This window comes from Anolis sagrei, chromosome 4, assembly GCF_037176765.1.
Source record: "Anolis sagrei isolate rAnoSag1 chromosome 4, rAnoSag1.mat, whole genome shotgun sequence".
Taxonomy (NCBI): domain Eukaryota; kingdom Metazoa; phylum Chordata; class Lepidosauria; order Squamata; family Dactyloidae; genus Anolis; species Anolis sagrei.
In genome coordinates this window covers 199,884,284-199,906,994 of record NC_090024.1, presented here as the reverse complement: position 1 = coordinate 199,906,994, position 22,711 = coordinate 199,884,284, and the positions used below count along the sequence as shown (strand labels likewise).

Here is a 22,711-nt window from a genome sequence, read left to right as displayed (position 1 = left end):
CTTGGAGCCTATCTCCAAGATATCTCAACAATTCCTACCATTTCCATTAAGGGCCCTTCTACACAGCCATATAACCCAGAATATCAAGGCAGATAATCCACAATATCGCTTTGATTATCTGAGTCCACACTGCCATATACTCCAGTTCAAAGCAAATAATGTGGGATTTTATACAGCTGAGATATAGAGTTTTTTCCTGGTCCCATTTTACGTTTGCTGCTTCTTCAACACCTTCCACTATCTCTCACAGGCTCCTCTCCTGCAAACCCTGCATCACTATTGCTTTGGTTTGTGCAATGTCAAATCTCAGAAATTCATTAATGGACAAAGCCAGTTATATGAAATCTACTCAGCAGCCTATATCTTACGGCCCTTCCACACTTACCCTATATCCCAGGATTTGATCCCAGATTATCTGTTTATCCCAGGTTTTCTGGCAGTGGAGACTAATATATTCCGGTTAAAAGAAAGACCTTTAGAAATATGTCGGAAATCTGTATGTCTGAAACACTTGCACATTCCGTCAAAATTTGCATCAATTTGTGAAAATTATGTCTCCATTTTAAGTGAATGGCTAAAATGTGCACATCTGAAAAAATAAGTGCAAATGCATTGTACACACTTTGATAGGAGATACATACACTTTGGAAAGAGGTACAGAAAATATGTGAAAAATAAAAACAAAGTCTCACAAACTGTTATGAACAAAGAATAAGACAAGAATGCAAGTGGGATTTGGAGAACTGTTGTGAAATTGGACTGAAGGATTTTCATATCCTCAGGTTTGATATGTCAAAGCTAGCCAGACTATTTCAGCTGTCCAAAGACATGAGTTAAGAAGTGGGTGGCTTGTGGTCCTGACCTCTCCTCCATCCTGCACAAATATATTTCCCATCTGGAGCCTCTGCCCTATTTTAATCATAGCATGTTGACATCCCATTGTACAGTTTCATTCCTTTAATCCTGGGAACGAATGTTGTTGAGTGGTAAGAAATATAGTACACACGTCACGGTTTGCTCTCTCTTTGAATTTTGTCATAGTGCCTGAGAACATTTACTTTTAACAGTGCAATAGTGATCATCCTTATGGCTAGACAAATGACACTGTTTTATTACAGAGTTTGACCATCTTGACTCTTAGAGGTCCGTTTGCATGATAAAATAGACTTTTAACCCAACGAGTCAAGAAACAAAGCAGCTTTGGGAATGTAGTTGTTATGTCACTGTATGATGCTGCTTCTTCATTTAATCAAAACAAAATTATGGTCAACCCTTTCTATTGTCAGTACTTTCAAAATGTCAGAACCATTTGAAGGTGACATGTTGGATACATTCTGGAACTCTGTTTTGCCCACTGCACCTCAATTTTGCATCAGCCATTACAGGTGACCAAAATGTCTGGATCTACACTGCCATATAATGCAGAATCTACACTGCCATATAATGCAGTTTCAGAATGTAGATTAATTGCATTGAACTGAATTATATGAGTTTACACTGTCATGCATTATATGCATTCTATGGCAGTGTAGATCCAGACTCAGGGCCCTTCTACACAGGCATATAATCCAGAATATCAAGGTAGATAATCCACAATATCTACTTTGAATTGGGTTATCAGAGTCCACACTGCCATACAATCCAGTTCAATGTGGATTTTGTACAGCTGTGTGGAAGGGGCCTCATTCTCTCCCTATCAGGACTTTCTTGGTTTTCTAGCTGTTTTGGGATGCCCCTCTGCTGAAAAGAAAGAGCCATTAGATCATATTGGGACCGCTTTAGTGCAGAAGGAGTGGGTTTTTTTCATGCATAAATGTTGGAGGGGTGCTGAGGACTTCAGTGGAACCTCTAAAGGTTTCAGCATTACAAATATCCCATAACTGTATGATTCCTACCCTTCATTCAGTGGTTCTTGAAGTGTGGTCCATGGAAACATTGGGATTCTGAGAAGCTTCCGTCTTGGGACTGTGTGCTTCCCTCTTCCTCCTCTTCTCTCCTCCCCCTCTTTTCCTCTTTCCTGCTCCTCCCCCTCCCCACCTACCTCACCACCAAAAGATTTTTCCTCGCCTTCCTCACAGCCCAGATCCAATCCCCATTATCTTGCTTCCTTCCGAAACCCTCTTTCCCTCCCATCGCTCAGGGGGTGCTTTGATTGTGCTTTTCCCTCATGGCAGAAAGGAGTTGAACTGGATGGGTCCTAGGGTTTTTGTTGTTATCATCATTATCATCATCATCACAAAGGTTGGGTGGCTATCTTTTGGGAGTGCTTTGATTGTGCTTTTACTGCATGGGTTGGACTGGATAGTCCCTGAGGTATTCCACTGAAATACTATTAAGTTTATGCTGGTTAAAATTGTTCTTCATTGTAAATATTGTATTGTTCATTCTTTCCTTTGTTTTTTTTGTTGTTGTTATTTTTGGGGTTTTTGCACTACAAACAAGATATGCACAGTGTGCATACAAATTTGTTCATGGTTTTTTGTTTCAGTTAGTTCACACAAACACTCTCCATTTATCTGCCATTGGCCTGGTCCATCTGCCAAATTGTAAAGCAATGCAACAAAACGTTTGCCCATGTGATACACACACACACACACACATATACATATACATACATACATTTCTTCATGCTCCAAGATAAACTTTTGCTTCAAAAAGGGTTATGCAGCTGAAAACTTTGTGAATCTCTGAGTTAGATTATGTCAGGATTTGTCAGTAACACGGCATTTCTTTAAGTTATAACAGGATCAGTGTCTCAGGGTTCACCATAGGTGTCATTGCATAGGTGTCATTGCTAGTGCTGAGACTATAGCACATAGGTTGTAGTAACCTTGTGTTAATTTGATGAGTGTTGTTGAGAGTTGATGTGGATGGTGTGTTGCAGGATTGTAAAGAGAGTGTTTGTACGTATTATATATACTGTGTTTATACTGCTGCTACAACTAAAGAGAAAATCCTTTCTTTTTGGAAAGAATAACTTCATTTGTGTGTTCTTGTTTCTGGAAAAACCACTACAATTACCTGAAGGTATCTGGATCCTTTCCTTCTAATGGTGAATTTTATGATGGCATAGAACCACTGACAGATCAGATCATTGGTCCATCTTGTTCATTATTTTTGTACATCTTGGGTGGGCAACTCCCAGGCATGGGGTGTACATTCAATCATCAAGGTGTCCCATACTGCCATTGTTCCTATGAGTATCTTTATAAGACTCCTTAGACAGGGTGAATTCAGCTCTCTAGAGGCCCTTCCACACAGCCAGGCCCGTAGCCAGGATTTTGTTTCGGGGGGGGGGGGGGAGCTGAGTTTGGTTCAGGGGGGGCTGAGTCCGAGTGAAAGAGGGTCTACCCTAGCAAACCTTTTGTATCGTTACTCCAATACCCCCATGCATATGGGATATATTGAGCATGGTGATCAGATCATGATATGAATAAACATAACAGTTTAAATAATGTACCAGTAAGGCCTTCTCACGGACCACCATGAGAATTTCGGGGGGGAGGGGGAGGGGGCTGAAGCCCCCCAAGCCCCCCCCCCAGCTACATGCGTGCACACAGCCCTATATTCCAGAATATCAAGGGAGAAAATCCCACAATATCTGCTTTAAACTGGGTTATCTGAGTCCATACTCAGATAATGTGGGATTTTCTGCCTTGATATTCTAGGATATAGGGCTGTGTGGAAGAGCCCTAGGATGCGTTCACCCCACACAGGGCATCACACAATGTTGCGTGAGTACTTGTGGATGCCCTGCCTACCCAAGATGTACAAATAATGAACTGGATAGACCAATGATGTGATAAGAAAGGTATCTCAGAGAGGGAGCTGTGCGCGGGGCAACAGATTTGTCCTACTGCTCCCTCTTTCATCCTGATGCCAGGTGAAGCGGGAGGCCTTTATGATGATGGTGAAAGATGTGTCACAAAATCAAAACTGTCAGCAATGGCAAATAAATAAAAAATAAAAAAGCTCAAATTATGTAGGGAACAGTTGTCTTTTTTAAAGCAAGACCATGCATCTAATAGTTTTCTAAGCATAAACTGGCCAAAAGACAAAGGGTGCACACTTTGTACTACGTGTTTTTGAACTAAAGGTCATCTTTTCTCATAACAAAACCCCTCTGCCCAATTGCATGCCAAAATGATGACTTTGGTGGGAGGGAGCTTTGGTGAGAAGTATGAAAAAGAGATTAGTTACATTCAGCCCATGGTTTATGTATTGACTGCCTGTTCAGCATTGAATGGTGATAGCTCTCTCACATTTCAGACAGAAGTTATCTCCAGACCCACCTCTGGGAAGCAAACCTTGAGCTTGCAAGCATCTAAAAGCAAGCCCCTTCACCATTACGCATCTTAAGACTTCCCTTAGTTAAAATATATTTGCCTTTTACAAGACAGGATTATAAGGCAAGTTATATTATGAGGGAAAACCGCAATGTGATCCAAGATGAATGAATATTTGCCATTTACATATTGTAAATATTGCCCAGCTGAGAAAGACACAGACCTATTCCCTGCCTTTAGAAAGGTTAATGCAAAAGAAATGCCAAAGTGCCTTGTTTTAATATACATTATATATGGTCAAACATCTAATCTGAGAGCATATTGTGACTCACCATTTTGGTGAAAGCAGTCTAGGAAAGATATCAAGCCATTTGGAAGGAGTAAGCTGTCTTAGCACAAAGAGAAAAATATACAGCCAGGGTGGATTTCTCAGTTCCTTGATCAAGTGCTGCATTCTGTCAGTTCGGAGGCTAGTGCTGTAGCAGTGATAAAATATACACATTAGACAGCATACAAGCCTATAAGTTATTTGAACTCCATGTCCTGGCATGCCTCTGGCTTTACAGAACTAGCTTATTGGAAAAGAAGGGACAGAAAGGTGTTATCAGATTTATCAGCCAATTAGATATACATGATATAGGCTTGTGGTTTATATTTATTTTTGGGAAATATCTACATTGGTTTAGAGGGAGGTCAGAAATACATTTAGATGACAACATGGCAGCAATAGTTACCAGAGAATGTCTTCTTAGCTGCATTGTTTGAATACACAGTTCCAATGTGTTATTATGGCATTATAACTATCATGCCCCAGAATAAAAAAAATTATGCTCCATGCATTCTATGATAATTTCTGAGCCCAATGGGTATTCCAGTGACTCTCCCAAATGAAAACATTCAATTTCCCTAAAACTGGATGACCTATGTACAAAGCAAGCATGTAATATCTGTCTTCCTGCATAATAATTCACCAAAAAAATCAGCATGGGATTTTATCGTTTATTTTTGTAATGCATTATGTTGGCTAGAGATAAAAACATAGCTTGAAAACAAAAACAAAAAAAATGGCTTTAAAATGGTTTAAAGTTATTTTTTTTGTCCTGGTGTTTGTTTTAAAACTATAATTGTATAAAGTTCAGGTATTGGCCAGTATCTCATTGGTAATCTGGAAAAGTATAACTGGAAGTTAGACATTCCGTTATACCAATGTATAACTTTTTGGACCTTGTGCAAGGAAGTATCCTGTACCTTCTGTACACAGTTTCCAACTTAGCATGTAACCTGGGTGGCTGCTGGGTACAGTTCTGTCTCTCTCCCTACTGATCAGTGCTCAGACTCATTTCAGCTACTTTAGAGCACCAAGAAAGGAAGAGACATCCTGATGCTAGTGGGAGGGGGTTGCTCAGGAGTAACTAGAGTGAGTTCAAGCACACCACTGTAGCTGGTCAGTGGCAGGGAAGCAAAGCTGGACCTGGCAGTTATTCAGCTGTTTGGTCACATAAGAAATACCTGGTCAGAGAGACCAGCCACCACCACCTCTGCTGCCCAGTAAATATACTGATGGAGAATTAGTCTTTGCTAGTGTGGTATGGGATCTCAGTCTAAAGCTCCATGTCTGTGTGTAGATCTGCATGTAGATCTGTGTGTCTGTGTGTAGATCTGCATGTGCAGTTCCACATCTTCCCACTGCACACCAGTTGTCAAGGCCTGGGAGGAGGCCCAGTTGACTAATGCTGGGGAAGAGAGAAAGAAGATGATCTACTTGGGCCATGAGTAGCAAATAACTTGATTAGGAGGGGGAAATGAGAGTATGCTCTCCCGTGGAATACATCTGCATTTTTCATCCTCAGGGAACCCAGAGCATTCATGGTCTAAATTGCCTTCTTACTGTCTCACTTCTCCTTACAGCTCCCAGGCATAAGAGGTTTTTGGCTATCACATAAGGTCAATAGAATAACTCTCTGTACCCCATTCAAAAAGGGACTTGCAACTGCATATATTGCACTTACATATACATAAATCATTAACAAGGTGCTAACCTATAACTCCCAAAATCCAGCTGCTTCGTACTATCCAAAGTGGTCATTGCCCCAGTATGTCTCTCTGAGCCAACAGGGTATCAATCCCTAAGAATTTCCAGAGAAGAAAGAAACAACAATAGCTAAATGTGGCACCAGTTGCTGGGATACCAGAGGAAAAATGACCGCCTCTCTCATCAGATAGCTTTTTATGCTCTAGACATGTAATACAGAATCCCAGCCAATGTTTACAGGTGAAATGCAAGTTCCTATATGGTAGGCCTAGTGCTGAGTGAACAGTAGAATGAAATATGACTCTGGTAGATTAAAGTACTCCATGCTGGTACACTATAGATAATAATACACCATATAGGTTACATATTTTTGACACTGTTATATGTAAGTTGCTTTGAAAACTTGATTACAGCAAATTTAGTGGGATTGCAAAAAAAATATCTAATATATACTGGACATTTCCAAGTTACATCTTCCCTATTTGTAGTCACTTATTTGCTGTTGGATTTTCTTCATAATTCTTAGTGACCTGTCTATACCCAGCATTCCAATAACTTTCTATGTTTCCCCCCTCCCAAGTAAGAGAGCATAGATGCAAAGAGAAATAATTGACTGCTCTTTCCAGAACAGGATTGAATTTATATGTTGCCTCAAATGTGAATGGATGAATGAAAAAAGACATGGGCCTCAGGTGGATGGTATAAAGTGGTAATTCAATTTATGTCCAATGTGTCAGCCATATATTCTTGAGAGATTCCTCTAGCTAAGAATGAATTTTGTTCAGCCTGCTTTTTTGATAAGAATTTATCAGCATTCATACATTTCTTCATATTGGGGAAGGAAAGAAACTTGAGATGTTAAAAATTCAAATGCAGATGAAACTGATACTGACATTTGTCAGTTTTGCCAGAGCTGATGTGATCTGGAGGAAGCAGGTAGAGATGAATGGTGGTCCAGAAGGCCTCAGGTGCAAATATGTTGCATATGTTTAGTTTTGGACTGCAAAGCAAATACCATATTGCTTTATTTTGTGATGACAACTAATTGACATGAAGCACTTGGTATGCAACAATGTGGCTTCAAATTAGATGCAGATGCTGGAAGGGGAATGTTGTGATGGTGCCTCTTCTTTTGGTTCACAGCTCTACAAGCCCACTGGCCAAAGAGAACTAGCACATGAGGTAAGAGTATCTGACATCTCAAGTGAGGTGGATCTCCCTCGTTCTTAACTCCTGGAGGATCTCTAATCTTGCATGAGCTCTGAACTCTTACAAAAAGCCTATTTTTCATGAGATTTGTGGCATGCTTTGTACAAACCATCTTTTTATATCTCTTGATTGAAAGTTTTGGGGAACCATATAGGAGGGAAGAAGGCAATCACTCCTTTTACCTTTCTTGCAAACACTGGTTGAGAGGTCATTCATAAAAGCAGTGACCCCAATAAGAATTTCACAATATTGTGGCAAAATTAACAAAGCTGGGTCTACCATTAATCAATGCTAGGCAGATGCCATGGGTTGTATATGTTGGTAAGTAGCCAAAAGGTCTTAACGAACAGGACCACATAACATGTATGAAGAAAAATTGACAATCTAGCAGGTTTGGGGAATGGGAAGGGGAACATTTTTTTCTTCACTTCTGGCCTTAAAATGTCTTGGTCCTGCTTTGCAAATGGAGCAAGTGGAACTACAGTTTCTTTTAGTTTGGTATTGCAGGTAAACCTCAGACCTTACTCTTTCTCATGCCAGTTTCTTTTAGCATCTTTTAGGGAGGTAACAATTCCTCTTATACCAGTGTTAGCCGATACAGTTGAGCATCCCCTTATCCAGAATTCCAAATACACCAAAATTCAAAATTGTGCAAATTGGTGTATGACTTTTCCTTCCTGATGGTTCCATATACATACAATTACTTTCAGTCTATGTGTATGTGGTACATAAGAGATCTAAATTAATTTCATGATTAGGCATTTCCATGATATTTCATTAAGTATATATATGCAAATACAGGTATTCCACCCCCACCCCAAAACACTTCTGGTCCCAAGCATTTCATATAGTCAGCATGCAATGGTCCTTTAATAGTGTTGTATTTGTTTGAACCCATGTATCAGTGTCTGCCTCTTTCCCTGTAACCTCAGCAAAAACCTACATCCCTTGTCATGTGGTTTCTTTCCTTAGCTTCTGAATTCCTGCAATCCATCATGTCTTCATTATGACAAAGCTTTTCAACCTAGGTAATTCTCAAAATGAATGCTAAAATAACTGATTACATTTGCTTCAGTTATTCAATATATAATCTAATTTTTAAATGGCTGATTACAGCAATAGCTTGCATTTTGATGTCACCTCAAAAATTAATTTCTGTTCAGTTCAAAGGCAAAAACATATCAGTAATCATATTTTTATTTCTTGACAGTCCTGTCTAAATACTACAATTGGGATTAGAGATGCAGCTATAAAGGCTCCTTACACCCTTTCCGACTGACAGTAAATTCAGGTTTGTGTAGTTATGCTATGTTTATAAGGAAAAGGAAAGGAAAGGAAAGGAAAGGAAAGGAAAGGAAAGGAAAGGAAAAGTCGTTCTAGTTAACTGTGTACTATTAGAGCTTGGGAACATCTCTTTTTTTTAACCTGAATGCTCAGAGTCCCTCGACTAGCATGCTCATTGGCTACACCAACAGAGAAATTTTGTAAATTGTGTATGCAAAAAGTAACTGTTCTAAGCTTTGTTATTATTTAGCTTTTCAAAAGCCCGACATATTTCTAAGGGTGTTTCAAAAGAGTTGTCAATGAATTCTCCTCTCTATTCAACTTGAAAGAAAGGGGGAGTCCTGGTCAGTCTTGCTAGAAATTTTACATTCAGAAAAGAGACCATTAAAACAGGCCATTAAAAGACTCAAATGTGTGATCTTGCTTCAGGTGAGAGCTTTAGTGAAATCTCAGTTTTGATATCTTCCTCCATTCATCATAGATCTTTTCCTGTAGCCATCCTAAAGCATGGTTGACTCTTGCAAGTGCAATTACTAATTTATCTCTTCCCTCTTAAGGTTTCTGAGCAAAGGTGGAAAAAATGGAACACAAAGCCTAATAGATGTCAAGACCCCAGGCAAAAAACCAAGGTTTGCTGGCAACCCTCTGTTCAAATTGATAGGGTGTCTTTGGCAGAAAAGAAACATGATGCCAATTCACGATGTGCTAAAGAATAAAGTATGTGGTTCATGCCTATAGAAGAACAAATGGCATTTCATTACAGATATATGTAATATCTGAACTTTTACCATGGAATATGTTCTAGGGATCAGGATGCAAATTGACAGAAGACTTTTGTCAGTTGGAATTGTATTTTTTTTCATGTCAGGAGAATCTGAGAAACTGAAAGTCACTTCTGGTGTGAGAGAACTGGCCATCTGCAAGGACGTTGCCCAAGGGACGCACAGATGCTTTTGATGTTTTACCATCCTTGTGGGAGGCTTCTCTCATGTGCCCACATGGGAAGCTGGAGCTGACAGATGGAGCTCAACCCACCCTCCCCGGATTCGAACCACTGACCTGTTGGTCAGCAGTCCTGCTGGCAGAAGGGTTTACCCCCATTGTGATTATGCTATGTAACTATTGTCAAAGCAAATGATTTTAAAGCATGTGTATTCTAAATCATCACGTTTTATTCTTTGATAGATGTTTTTGAATTGATATTAGATACTATATAGATCGTATGAATGTAATTTAATTATATTAATCACCATTTTTAAAAGCACCCAATATAAGCTACAAACAACTTAAATCAGTTGTTAATTAAAGGGATTGTGCCACAAAACTATCTGCACTTTTATCTGAATTCCAAAACCCAACTGCTGGCTTCTGTGATTGCCTGATACCACCACTGCTCTTATTTATTTTCATTTCATTTCTGAAATCCACAGGGATCTCAGGGCCTCAGCTAATCTTTCTTCTGTCTGCTCTCCTGCCATCAGCCATGGCACAATCCACAGCCCACTTATTATAGTGCTAGTTTATTGACTCAGATGTAGCTAGCTACGTACACCACAGATCTGCACACACAGTAGTAGCTCTCCACCCAAGGGAAATGTAGACTTGTATTAGACATTATTTCATCCCATTATATGATGAACCTTTTTGCATTAGAGATATCTTTCAAAAACAGAATTTTAACATAGTATGGCTTGCTATCATTCAAGCTGAAAAACCAAAAAAAAATTCTGCTAGGGAAGAATCAGAAAACCCAGTTATACCAACTCAAAAAGGGGGAGGGGAGTATAATTCCATCAAATATGGGGGCATAGGATGGACATGGTCATCTGCCCACTGGATCCAAAGTATTTTTATTCTCCAAGCAGATTTAAATCTAGGTTATTCTTAACCTCTTTTTTTTTTTGCATCTATTGGATTAATTTGTTTAATTATAGTTTTTCTTTTCCCAAATGTTTTACAATATTTCTTATTTATCTTTTTCTGAGCAAATGAAAAACAAAAAGAGAAGAAAAAGGAAAAAACAGAAAGAAGCAGTACCTACTGATCTACTCACATTTGCATGTTTTGAAACTGCTAAGAAAAGAAAAACAACATAAAAAGAAAATAAACTATTAGCAAGGCATTATATAGCCATCTAATGCAAATCATATACAAAATATTAAAGACTTTATACTTATCACATCTTATCAAACCCCTACCTCTCTTACCCCACAGCCCCAGGACTTCTGACATCTCAGTGTGGATCTCCTATCTAACAAGCATCTTACCTTTTTCTTATCTTCATCAATTCCCATTGTGGTTACTTTCAATCTACTTTTGTCTTCCTTTCCAGATAGCCAAATGCCAGCCTTCATTTATTTACAAATTCTTCATTATTTCCTTCTCTAATACAATTGCAAGCATTTTTCCAATTGTAAGCAGTTTACAATGTAAGTTTCATGAGAAGGAAAGCAACAACTGGAAAAAAAATCTGAAAACTACTTCCTTCATCTGACTTGTGCAGAACAAGTCAGTAGAATTCAAGAAATGGTAGATCTTCCATTATGCCTTTACAACCCCCACTTGACCCATAAGTTCACTGTTAGTGATCTGAGGACAGTTAATTTTTTATGTATATGGTAAATAAATTCTAATCAGAATTTTGTTTTTAAAAGCAGTTATTCTCATGCCACTAGAACAGATAAGCAAACAAGCAAAGAGAAATGATACATGCAGTGCTTCTTGTTTATACCCTGTACCAACTGACAGCTTTTTCATAGAAATCTGTAGCTCTCATTTACTGTAGAACAAGAATTCATTGTTCTGATTAGAGATGGCCTTGGTTCATTAACTAACAATTCAGGAGTTCATGCAGCAATGTAAATTCCAAGATAGTGACTCTTACCCCAATGTAAGAATAATTCCTGATTCTTCATTCAAAACTAGTATTTGCCAGTTTTGACCAGAATTGCCTGGTAGAAGCTGGCCCCATGTACACTGACAGTGCACGCTGCAGCACACATTACAGGAGATTTAGCATATTTTCAAAAAGTCACAGAAGAGTTCAAGATAATCCATAAAATGTGCTGAAGCAGGTCCAAGTATATCCCAGATCCTGAGCAAAATCGGTTCCATAAAATGCAGAGTGCATTGTAGATACCCATCCATGCAGAAGCACAAAAAACAATGAATGAGGGGTGTCAAAAATGCCCAGAGAGCGTGGCTTGTCAGCAGAGAGCTAATTGGCCCCTTGGCATGGCTAATTGATTATGTCAACTCTTAATTTTCACTTTCCTCTTTTTTTCACCCACCTGTCAGGAGTCAAGGAGGACAGGTATTCTGATGTGCATCTCTGTAGGATATGGAAAAATCCCTGCAAAGAAGTTTGAAGTCAGGTTCCATGTTCATTGTAATCAGTTCCTTGGCCTCAAACAAGTTCAAGACATGTCAGTCTAATTACCCATGCAGCAAAACCAGTTCCTCCCAAACCAATTCCAAGCTGCATAGATATGCCACTGACATTTAAGTGCTTAATAACTATTTAAGAGGAGCCCCTGGTGGCCCAGTGGATTAAAGCACTGAGTTGCTGAACTTGTTGACTGAAAGGTCGCAGGTTTGAATTTGGGGAGCAGCGTGAGCTCCTGCTGTCAGCCCCAGCTTCTGCCAATCTAGCAGTTCGAAAACCTCTATGTCCTTGGTCTTGTCTACGGACAACGCCGGCTCTTTGGCTTAGAAATAGAGGGGAGCACCAACCTCCAGAGTCAGACACAACTGGACTTAATGCCAGGGGAAAACCTTTGCCTTTACCTTCACCTAACTATTTAAGAACACAAATCCTACTAGTACTTCCAACTAGTAGCACCAATTAGATTCAGTTTGCATTCAGTAAATGGTATTTTCATAAATATTGACTTGCCTTCCAGCAATTGCACCAATAAAAAGGCCATTGTGTCATCAGCCTCCCCAATACACACACACACATTTTTGTGGCTGCACATAATCAGTTTCAAACTGCATTGTCCAAATGCACTCTTGCACAATGAAGTGTGACCCCTGCCAGCCAGCCTTTCTTTAAAAAATACAGCAAATCAAATTTTGTCCACTTGAGAATAGTGAACTATTAACTGACTTTCTGTAGAAACTGGTGAAAAGGAATAAAAGAGATGATGAATGATACAAACATCATATTATAACAACCTGTTATAAATTTGGTCTTATTTTGGAGTATAGAGATGGAATTGGGTGTAATGGAATGAACGAAAACTAGTGTCTTTCTTGGGTACAGAAATTCCTGCCATGGTTCTGGACTACAGAAAAGTTAATTTACAGAAGCCCTGAAAACAATGCTGTAGCCAGGTGAAGGCAATGCATTATTATGAATGAATAGCATTCTCTGTGACACTTGGCACTTAATCTGTTGCTCAGCCTCCTGGTGGTCATTTTTTCATTGTTTTCCTTTCTTTCTATTTAAACGTACAAAATTGGGAACAGTAGCCAAGAACTCCCAGATTAGATTTTCTAATAGAAAGAAAGTTAAAAAGGGAACATGCCATGAGGGAAATGCTACTGAAATCTCACAGCCATTCCAGGGTAAGCAGAATGGAGAAGTTAAAAGAAACCCAAACAAGAGCAAACCTGGGCCATTTTACTGAACAACGATATTCTATGCAAATGTGAGATTGTTCTCATCACTAGGGAATGTTGACATCATTACTAGAAAGAGATGGAACCTTGGGGAAAGCATGTTTCTTAAGAAGATTACAGGTAATATTTAGTTACTAGTGGAGTGCCTTCTAAATTGGACATGGGATCATCTAAGTGTTTTGGGGTTGAGCAAACAGATACATGCTGAATTCAGTTAACTATTCCACTCAAGTGGCTCTGAGCATTTTCCTTCAGTCATAGTCCTGAACGACCATTTAGCTGTTGGCCATTAATCTTTTGCCTATCTATCTCTGAGTAAGTTATAATGAACTCATCGAGGCTTCATGCAATATGGATCAGATATTAATTGCCTACAAGCAAATTCATTAAGACCATCAGTGGTGTGAAGGCATGATATCTACGAGGGGTATTTTTAGGTAAGGTCTGTTTGAACATAAGTACACAATGAAAGTTTATTTCAAAAAAGTAAATTTATTTTCAGAAAGTACATACTTCACTCTATTTTTTGACATAGTTGCCAAGTTTGTTCAAACACTTATCATACCCCTGAACCAATTTTAAAATACCCTCTTCATAAAAACTTGCTGCCTGCTCCAATAACCAAGAGTTCACTGTAATCAAAGAAGGGCGACCAGAGGGGTCCTCATCATGGACGTTGTCACGGCCATCTCTGAATTGTCGTACACACTTATGCACTTTGCTTTCACTCATAACAGTATCACCATACACTTCACAAATCTGTCGATGAATTTCTGCAGCAGGCTGGTTCCTTGCTGACAAAAACCGTATCACTGAGCAAACCTCACATGCAGAGGGTGAGTTGATAGTCTTAAACATTTTTAAAGCACAGAACATAACTGTACAGGTTAAATACAGAGCAGAAACTGAGCACAGTTGTTCCTGAGGCATGCCGGTACATGATGCACGAGCTCGTTGCGGTATGCACGCGAACTACTAGTGTCTACAACAAAATGGACCTTACTTTAAAAATACCCCTCGTATATATTACTTCTAGCAGCATAAGCTGTATGATGTGTCAATCTGTTTTTTAAAGTCCTCAAATTCTGGCCTATTTGTATGCCTCTGAACACCAGTGTCTGGAAAACAACAGCGGGAAGGTGTTACTCATGTCCTGTGTAGGATTTCCCCAAATAATCAGATCCAATTTTACCCTTCTGAAATGCTTGTGGCTATAGTTTGATTGTCAATGTCTCTTTACAGCTGGACTTTTTTCTTTTAGCTTATCCTTTGGCACACACTTTGGCACAGTGTTTTAGGTGTGTTTGAATTTATTTATTTATTTATTTATTTATTTATTTATTTGCAATATTTATATTCCGCCCTTCTCACCCCGAAGGGGACTCAGGGAGGATCACAGAACATACGTATGTGGCAAATATTCAATGCTGTTTAAATACTGACAAGATGAACAATTCTACATAGATAGAGGTATATAGGCTTTTCCCATCTCCGGTGTCTTGTGCTTGGTTCCAGCCTTGGTGGGTGGGGTTGTTGTCTCTCCATCACCCTGCCAAAGACCTTTGTTTGTAAACTTCATCCTTTTGATCAAATCACCAGACTTTTCCTTGCATTTCCTTATGGATGCCCTAATAACTCCCCGCTTTTAGGCAATCCCTATTTATCTACTCACATTTTGCTTTTGAACTGCTAGGTAGGCAGAAGCTGAGCTAAAGGTCAGGAGTCTTTAAACTGTCAACCTCTTGATTGACAAGATTTACTGCAGCTAGTGGTTTAACCTGCTGTGCTAAAGCCCACCCCTCCATATAGGAGGTTTTTTTGTTGTGTCAGGAGTAACCTGAGAAACTGCAAGTCGCTTCTGGTGTGAGAGAATTGGCCATCTGCAAGGAGGTTGCCCAGGAGACGCCCGGATGATTTGATGTTTTATCATCCTTGTAGGAGGCTTCTCTCATGTCCCTGCATGAGGAGCTGGAGCTGATAGAGGGAGCTCATCTACCTCTCCCCGAATTCGAACCTGCAACCTGTCGGTCTTTAGTCCTGCCGGCACAGGGGTTTAACCCACTGCGCCACCGGGGGCTCCTCATATAGGAGTAATATTGCAGGTTGTGCTCAGAATTTTGGGATGAATGAATATTGCAGAGGGAGAAAAGATGTTATAACTGTACTGTGCTCCCCACTGGGTATGCACATGTTGCTGAGATTTTGAGGCAGGGGGCGAGGATCCTTCAATTTTGGAAAGAAAGCAGACTTTCAGAACATTATTCTCAAGCAAAGGTGGGAATCCCTTTTCCTATTGTATTTAATGTAGTTGTTTTTCAATATATTGCAAGCTCCCTCAAAGGAAGGGAGAATATAAATACACAAATTTAATCTATGTATTCTTAGCACCTTTTGTACACACACTGACTGAGGTGGTAGTAAGCAAAGTTCCTAAGAGCCTTGTCAGTTAACTTGGAAGAAAGAATATAATTTGAATGAATAATTTTGTTTTACAGTCCTTGCATCCAGGCCAGGAGACCTGATCCCTGGCAAAAATTCTGGACGATGAGCCCTATTATTTTCTGAGCACTGGTGCATTTGACAAAAATGAAGAGTTGTGAAAATGTCTATCAGAGGCTTAGTCAGTGGTGAAGAGAGCTAGAACTGATGGTGGGCATAACCAAAGTCAGACGTGCATGGAGTTTACAACATTCTGGGGTTAGACATTGCACTGTCTCTGGCATAATTGTGGAATGGAATTAAAGGTATCTGAAATTAAACAAATGAGTCTCAAGAAATTGGAAAGTCAGATGTCCCCTATCCACTTCTAGAATATAAGAATTCCAGACCAGTATCTAAACATATGGGCAGTGGGATTTGGACAAATCTCTTCTTAGCCTTCAACTCATTAATCTGACTACTTTATATTGCTTTCAGTTTCCTGAATGGTATCTGTGTCTGTTTACCTCACTCTACCTATCCACCTATCTATCCCATAATAAAATCCATGGTGGAAGCCCTGCCACTTACTAAGCCCATATTTCCAGGAGAGAAACTGATAGAAAAGCATTTTTCTCTTCCTTTAACTTACAATTGTTCACTTCCCGGTGCTTTGGACAACTTAGCAATATTAGAATCCATATGACATCACTATATATTTATTACCAATATTTCTTTAGTTGTTGAAGGCACTTATTGGGCAAAGCCCTCTTACTACATATTAAATATGATGTAGCACTCCATTTTTTTAAAAGTCTATATTTGAAAAATATTGATCATATTTTATTTACTTCCAAGATTTCTGCCAAAATTTCTCAGTAGAGGTCCACAGACAAACTAAACTACTGCCTGCTTTTGCTTTCATTCATTAATTGTTTGGAGATGTATATGCTTTTATGACCCTAGATTTAAGAGGCCATTCACTATTTGAGATGTATAGTGTTTTAGTGAGCTGAGCTCTACACTCAATTGCTTAAGAAAAGCTTTTGAGATAATTACCTGAAGAAGTGAAAAAGATTCCTCCATTATTCATAATGCCATGGATGCCTGCCATCTATAAATCAGGACATATGAGAGCATCCCGGTTTTAACATTCCATCTACCCTCCCCCCAGATTTTTTTTTAAAAAAGTCACTTTTCATATTTGGCATTTTACATACATTTCTGTGCCTCCCTCCAAAGTAAAAAGGGGTGGCACATGAAGTGAGTTGATTAGAAGCCCCAACAACATTAAGTTTATTAACTGAAAATCAACTTACAAATTTGGCATTGGCAAAAGCAAAACCCAATGGACCAGATCTTTGGCTTTGAAAGAGATTTGCTCTCAACCCCTATACCAGTTCCCAAATTGTAGGCTTATGATCTAGACAAAATCTACAGGATCTCATCTCCCCTGGATCTGAGTGCTGCCTTTTCATTATGATTCCATTTGTCGCCAAAATTTCCCTGTAGTTGTTGTTGTGTACTTTTAAGAATGGAGAAAACATGGACTCACATGTCTATTGCATGGAAACTATTAACATCTCCCACTCTTGGCAAGCCTCCTCCTCATCTTGACTGACACCTGCTGGTGACACCCGAGTGCTTAGCAAGTCTCTGCCTCATGGAGCTGCCTCCTTTCCTACCACTAGTCTAAGTCCATTGATTGCTAGCCTCTGCTGCCAGTATCACATCCAAAGTCCAAATCCCTTCCTTTTGTACCATGGGGAGGATGCTAAATCAATTGAATGGCCCTGGCTCACTGCTATGGAATCATGGGAATTGTAGCTTTACAATATCTTTATCCTTCTCTGCTTCTGCCCAAGAATGATGTTCTCTCACCAAACTACAACTCCTATTAGTCCATAGCATTAAGCTGTAGCTGTGAAAAGGGTATCAAAACACATTAATTCTACAGTGACAATGAACCCTACATCTAGGAAATAATTATTTCAGAAATTCTTGCAGAGTTTTTGCCTGTCACAGTTGAAAGCACTGAACTACCTAGACCAGTGGTTTTCAACCTGTGGGTCCCCAGGTGTTTTGGCCTACAACTTTCAGAAATTCCAGCCAGTTTACCATTTGTTAGGATTTCTGGGAGTTGAAGCCAAAGCATTTGGGGACCCAGAGGTTGAGAACCACTGGTCCAGGTAGTTCAGTGCTTTCAACTGTGACAGGCAAAAACTCTGCTTCCTGAGTACTTCTAGATCAGGGGTCCACAAACTTTTTAAACAGAGGGCCAGGTCACAGTCCCTCAAAATGTTGGAGGGCCGGATTATAATTTGAAAAAAAAAAACATGAATTAATTCCTATGCACACTGCACATGTCTTATTTGTAGTGCAAAAAACACTTAAAAACAATACAATAATTAAAATGAAGAACAATTCAATAAATATAAACTTATTAGTATTTCAATGGGAAGGGTGGTCTGCTTTTGGCTGATGAGATAGGATTGTTGTTGTTGTTGTTGTTTTTGTGTGCTTTCAAGTCATTTCAGACTTAAGCTGACCCTGAGTGAGGGCCGGGTAAATGACCTTGGAGGGCCGCATCCGGCCCCTGGGCCTTAGTTTGGGGACGCCTGTTCTAGATGAAAAGGTGGCACTACATGAATATTTCTTTTATATGAAGATTAACATCTCCCTCCCTGGTTACACAGAGGCATGAGAGCAACTACTGTTTATTGTTTATTTGTTCAGTCACTTCTGACTCTTCATAACCTCATGGACCAGCCCACGCAGAGCTCACTGTTGGCCGTGGTCACCCCCAGCTCCTTCAAGTTTAAGCCAGTCACTTCAAGGATGCCATCCATCCTTCTTATCCTTGGTCATCCCCTCTTCCTTTTTCCTTCCATTGGCCCAACATCATTATCTTCTCCAAGATTTCCTATCTTCTCATTATGTGGCCAAAGTAGAGTCTCCCTTATCCAACCTTCTCTCATCCAACATTCTGTATTATCCAACGCAGTCTGTGTCTTGCCCAAATCCATAGCTGTTTCAATATATTGTGAGGTTTTGGTGCTAAATTTGTAAATACAATAATTACTGTATTTACAAATTTATTTATTTACCATGAACTGAATTGCTTTTTCTGTCGATTTATTGTAAAATATTATGTTTTGGTGCTTAATCTGTAAAATCATAACAATTTAATGTTTAATAGGCATTTCCTTGATCCCTTCTAAGTATCCAACATTTTTGCTTATCCAATGTCCTGCCGGCACATTTATGTTGGATAAGTGAGACTCTACTATACTTCAGCTTTGCCTCTAATATCCTTCCCTCCAATGAGCAGCTGGGCATTATTTCCTGGAGTTATGGACTGCTTTGATCTTCTTGGGGAACTACTGCCTCCCAAATGTGGGACTGATTTCTGCACTCTAAATTTGCCTCATTACATTAGGGATGCAGTTTGAAGATAGCTTTCAACTGTGGCGGCCAGGCAACAATCTCCCAGAAACATGCATGAAGGGAAGCCCTTAGTGTACATCAGTGCTCTGTGTCTTGCGCAATCACCATTTGGTCTCAAACTGGTTCCAAGATTTCCTGTGTAATCAGCTGCACAGAGAAATCTATTTCCTCAGTAAATGTTAGAAACTGGGTTGTTGTAGGTTTTTCGGGCTGTATGGCCATGTTCTAGAAGCATTTTCTCCTGACGTTTTGCCTGCATCTATGGTTGTGAGGTCTTGTGAGGTCTTATGAGGATGCCTGGCATAGATGCAGGCAATAGTAAAGTTTATTGATTAGTCCACTGACCATATCAACAATAAAAGACAAAAACAAGAAAATACACAAATAGACACTACTCACTGTCCTAAAACTCCTGTAATAGTGAATATACATTAAAACACAATTAAAACTTGATTATGTTAAAAGTTAAAGATAATTAAATATCATCAGATGCAAGTGAAATATCAGGAGGGAATGCTTCTAGAACATGGCCATACAGCCCGGAAAATCTACAACAACCTAGTCATTCCAGCCATGAAAGCCTTTGACAATATATGTTATAAACTGCCTTAAATGGTCAGTATAGAGGAGTGCCCAGCTGTGAGATCATGACCCACTGCCATGCTTGGGGTCACTCTCAGATCGGAGTCCTTCCTTTCGCAACAGCAAGAGCCCAGGAGGTGATTGCCTACCTAGAGCTGGGCTTGGCCATTTGCGAGCATTAATGGTGCCCCCAGTGGCTCAGTGGGTTAAACCACTGAGCTGCTGAACTTTCTAACCAAAAGGTCACAGGTTCAAATCTGGGGAGCAGCGTGAGCTCCTGCTGTTTAGCCTCAGCTTCTGCCAATCTAGCAGTTCAAAAACATGCAAATGTAAGTAGATCAATAGGTACAGCTCTGGTGGGAAGATAACAGCGCTCCATGCAGTCATGCCAGCCACATGACCTTGGAGGTGTCTATGGATAATGCCGGCTCTTCAGTTTAGAAATGGACATGAGCCCCAGTCCCCAGAGTTGGACACAACTGGACTTACCTTTACCTATCCTTCCCTCCAATGAGCAGCTGGGCATTATTTCCTGGAGTATGGACTGCCTTGATCTTCTTCGGGAACTACTGTCCCTCTTATGTGGGAATGAATTCTGCACTCTAAACTTGTCTCTTTACATTAGGGATATCAGGCCCCATCTAATGCAGCTTCCCTAGATCTAGGGAAGTAATGCTACCCCTTTATTCTGCTTTGGTTAGACCACACCTGGAATATTGTATCCAATTCTGGGCACCACAATTCAAGAGAGATATTGACAAGCTGGAATGTGTCCAGAGGAGGGCGACTAAAATGATCAAGGGTCTGATCAAGCCCTGTGAGGAGTGGCTTAAGGAGCTGGGCATGTTTAGCCTGAAGAAGAGAAGGCTGAGAGGAGATATGATAGCCATGTATAAATATGTGAAAGGAAGCCACAGGGAGGAGGGAGCAAGCTTGTTTTCTGTTTCTCTGGCTTCAAACTACAAGAAAGGAGATTCCATCTAAACATGAGGAAGAACTTCCTGACTGTGAGAGCCGTTCAGCAATGGAACTCTATGCCCCGGAGTGTGGTGGAGGCTCCTTCTTTGGAAGCTTTTAAACAGAGGCTGTATGGCCATCTATCAGGGGTGTTTTGAATGCAATATTCCTGCTTCTTGGCAGGGGGTTAGATGCCAAGGTCTCTTCCAACTCTTTGATTCTATGATTCTATGAAGGTAGCTTCCAACTGTGGTGGCCAGTCAACAAACTCCCAGAACCGCATCTGAAAGGAAGCACTGTCTTGTGCAATCACCATTCGGTCTCAAACTGGTTCCACGATTTCCTATGTAATAATCTGCACAGAGAAAGCACTTTCCTCAGTAAATGTTAGAAAGGACCTTAAATGGTCAGTATAAACGGTGCTCCAGCTGTGAGATCGCGACCCGCTGCCATGCTTGGGGTCACTCTTAGATCTGAATCCTTCCTTCCTTCCTTCCTTCCTTCCTTCCTTCCTTCCTTCCTTCCTTCCTTCCTTCCTTCCTTCCTTCCTTCCTTCCTTCCTTCCTTCCTTCCTTCCTTCCTTCCTTCCTTCCTTCCTTCCTTCCAAGAGCCCGGGAGGTGACTGCCTTCTAGGGCTGGGCTTGAACCTTGTCGAGTTGCCTTCGGCGCGCTGGGCGCTGTCCGCCGCGCCCTGGTGCTGAACCGCGCCTCGCTCCCAGCCCCGTGCGTTGGGCATAGGCGGGGCCAAAGGCAAGCCGCGGAAGCTTTGGGGAGGGCGCCATCTATCTGCCGCGCGGGGCGACGCAGCCGGAGAGGCAAGCCCCTTGGACAACGTCGGAGGAGCGCCTCCGCCAGCTTCCGCGCCCCGATTGGGATCCGAGCGCCCCCAGCGAGCGAGAGAGCGAGCGAGAGAGCGCCTCCCTCCCTCCCTCCGCCCCTCTGGGCAGCGGGAGTGCCCGCCTTCAGCATCTGGATGGCAACCTCTCAGCCCTATCTGCGGAGCAGGGGCTCGGGAAGGGGATGGCGTGGCGTGGCGCGGCGTGGCGAGTGAGCCCCCGGCCCAGGAGGTAAGGAAGGCAGGCGGTGGGGCAGGAGGGGAGGGGGCTGTGTGTGTGTGAGCCGCGGGGAGGGGCGGATTCCCCTTCCAGGCAGGGAAGAGGCACGAGTTTGCCTCTCTCCTTGGAAGTCCTACCTGCAAGTGGGGAGGAACAGGCATCACCCTTCTTCTCCCCCCCCCCCCCCGCCCCCGTTCCCCTCCTGCCTTTTCTCTCCCGTGTTCTGGCTTCCCGCCCTCTGCCAACTCGCGCATCAGCTCCTTCTGCTGAACTCCTACACACACGCGCGCACACACACATACCCCGCTTAAGTATAATCTGAATCTCCCAACGAGATGACGCACGCGGGGAGGAAAAGGCAGCCCAGCGCCTCTGTATTCCGAGTCCACATTTGGTCTGACTTTCTCCAAGTGGCTCCGCTCCGCATCCCTCGCTCCCTCCCGGCTAAGAGTGCGCCCGTCGGGTGCGGTGTCGTGGAAAACGGACCTAACCCAACGCAGAAGTGAAGTTTTAGCAAAAGGGGGACCTGAAGGACATGAGGCTTTGCCCTCCTCGGGGTGGGAGGGATTGTAGACAACCGAAGGCGCGGAGACTATGTGTCCAGGGAGGCAGCGATGAACTGAAGAGTTGTCTCTCCTTCCCTTGGAAAGCAAGGGAGTAGGAATGAGAAACTTTGCCGGCAAGAGCTACCAGGGCAAGGGCACCGAAGGAGCCAACAGGTAATTTTTCTGTCCCTCGCCAGCATCACATCCCCATTCTTTGCCACGCATTTTGTTTGTGTGGACGGTTTCTCTTGGATGTTGCCCTCAGTGCCTAAG

The 22,711-nt window shown here is 41.3% G+C and overlaps 1 protein-coding gene and 1 long non-coding RNA gene across 4 annotated transcripts in view; one reads left to right on the top strand and one right to left on the bottom strand.

Moving 5' to 3' along the window:
• LOC132772625 (uncharacterized) overlaps positions 1 to 21,393 on the bottom strand; it is a 31,472-nt gene extending 10,079 nt beyond the window's left edge. The window contains exon 1 of the long non-coding RNA XR_009631247.2: positions 20,371 to 21,393. This is a non-coding gene — a long non-coding RNA (uncharacterized lncRNA). The remainder of the gene's footprint in view (positions 1 to 20,370) is intronic.
• Positions 21,394 to 21,636: 243 nt separating this feature from the next.
• The window catches only part of KCND3 (potassium voltage-gated channel subfamily D member 3), a 349,824-nt gene continuing 348,749 nt past the window's right edge, over positions 21,637 to 22,711 (top strand). For 2 of the 3 annotated variants that reach the window (XM_060772742.2, XM_060772739.2), the window contains exon 1: positions 21,637 to 21,905. The gene's annotated coding sequence lies outside the window, so the exon portion shown is untranslated. Of the gene's footprint in view, positions 21,906 to 22,142; positions 22,613 to 22,711 lie in introns of those variants that run through there. The other variant, XM_060772740.2, reaches the window with a different exon arrangement.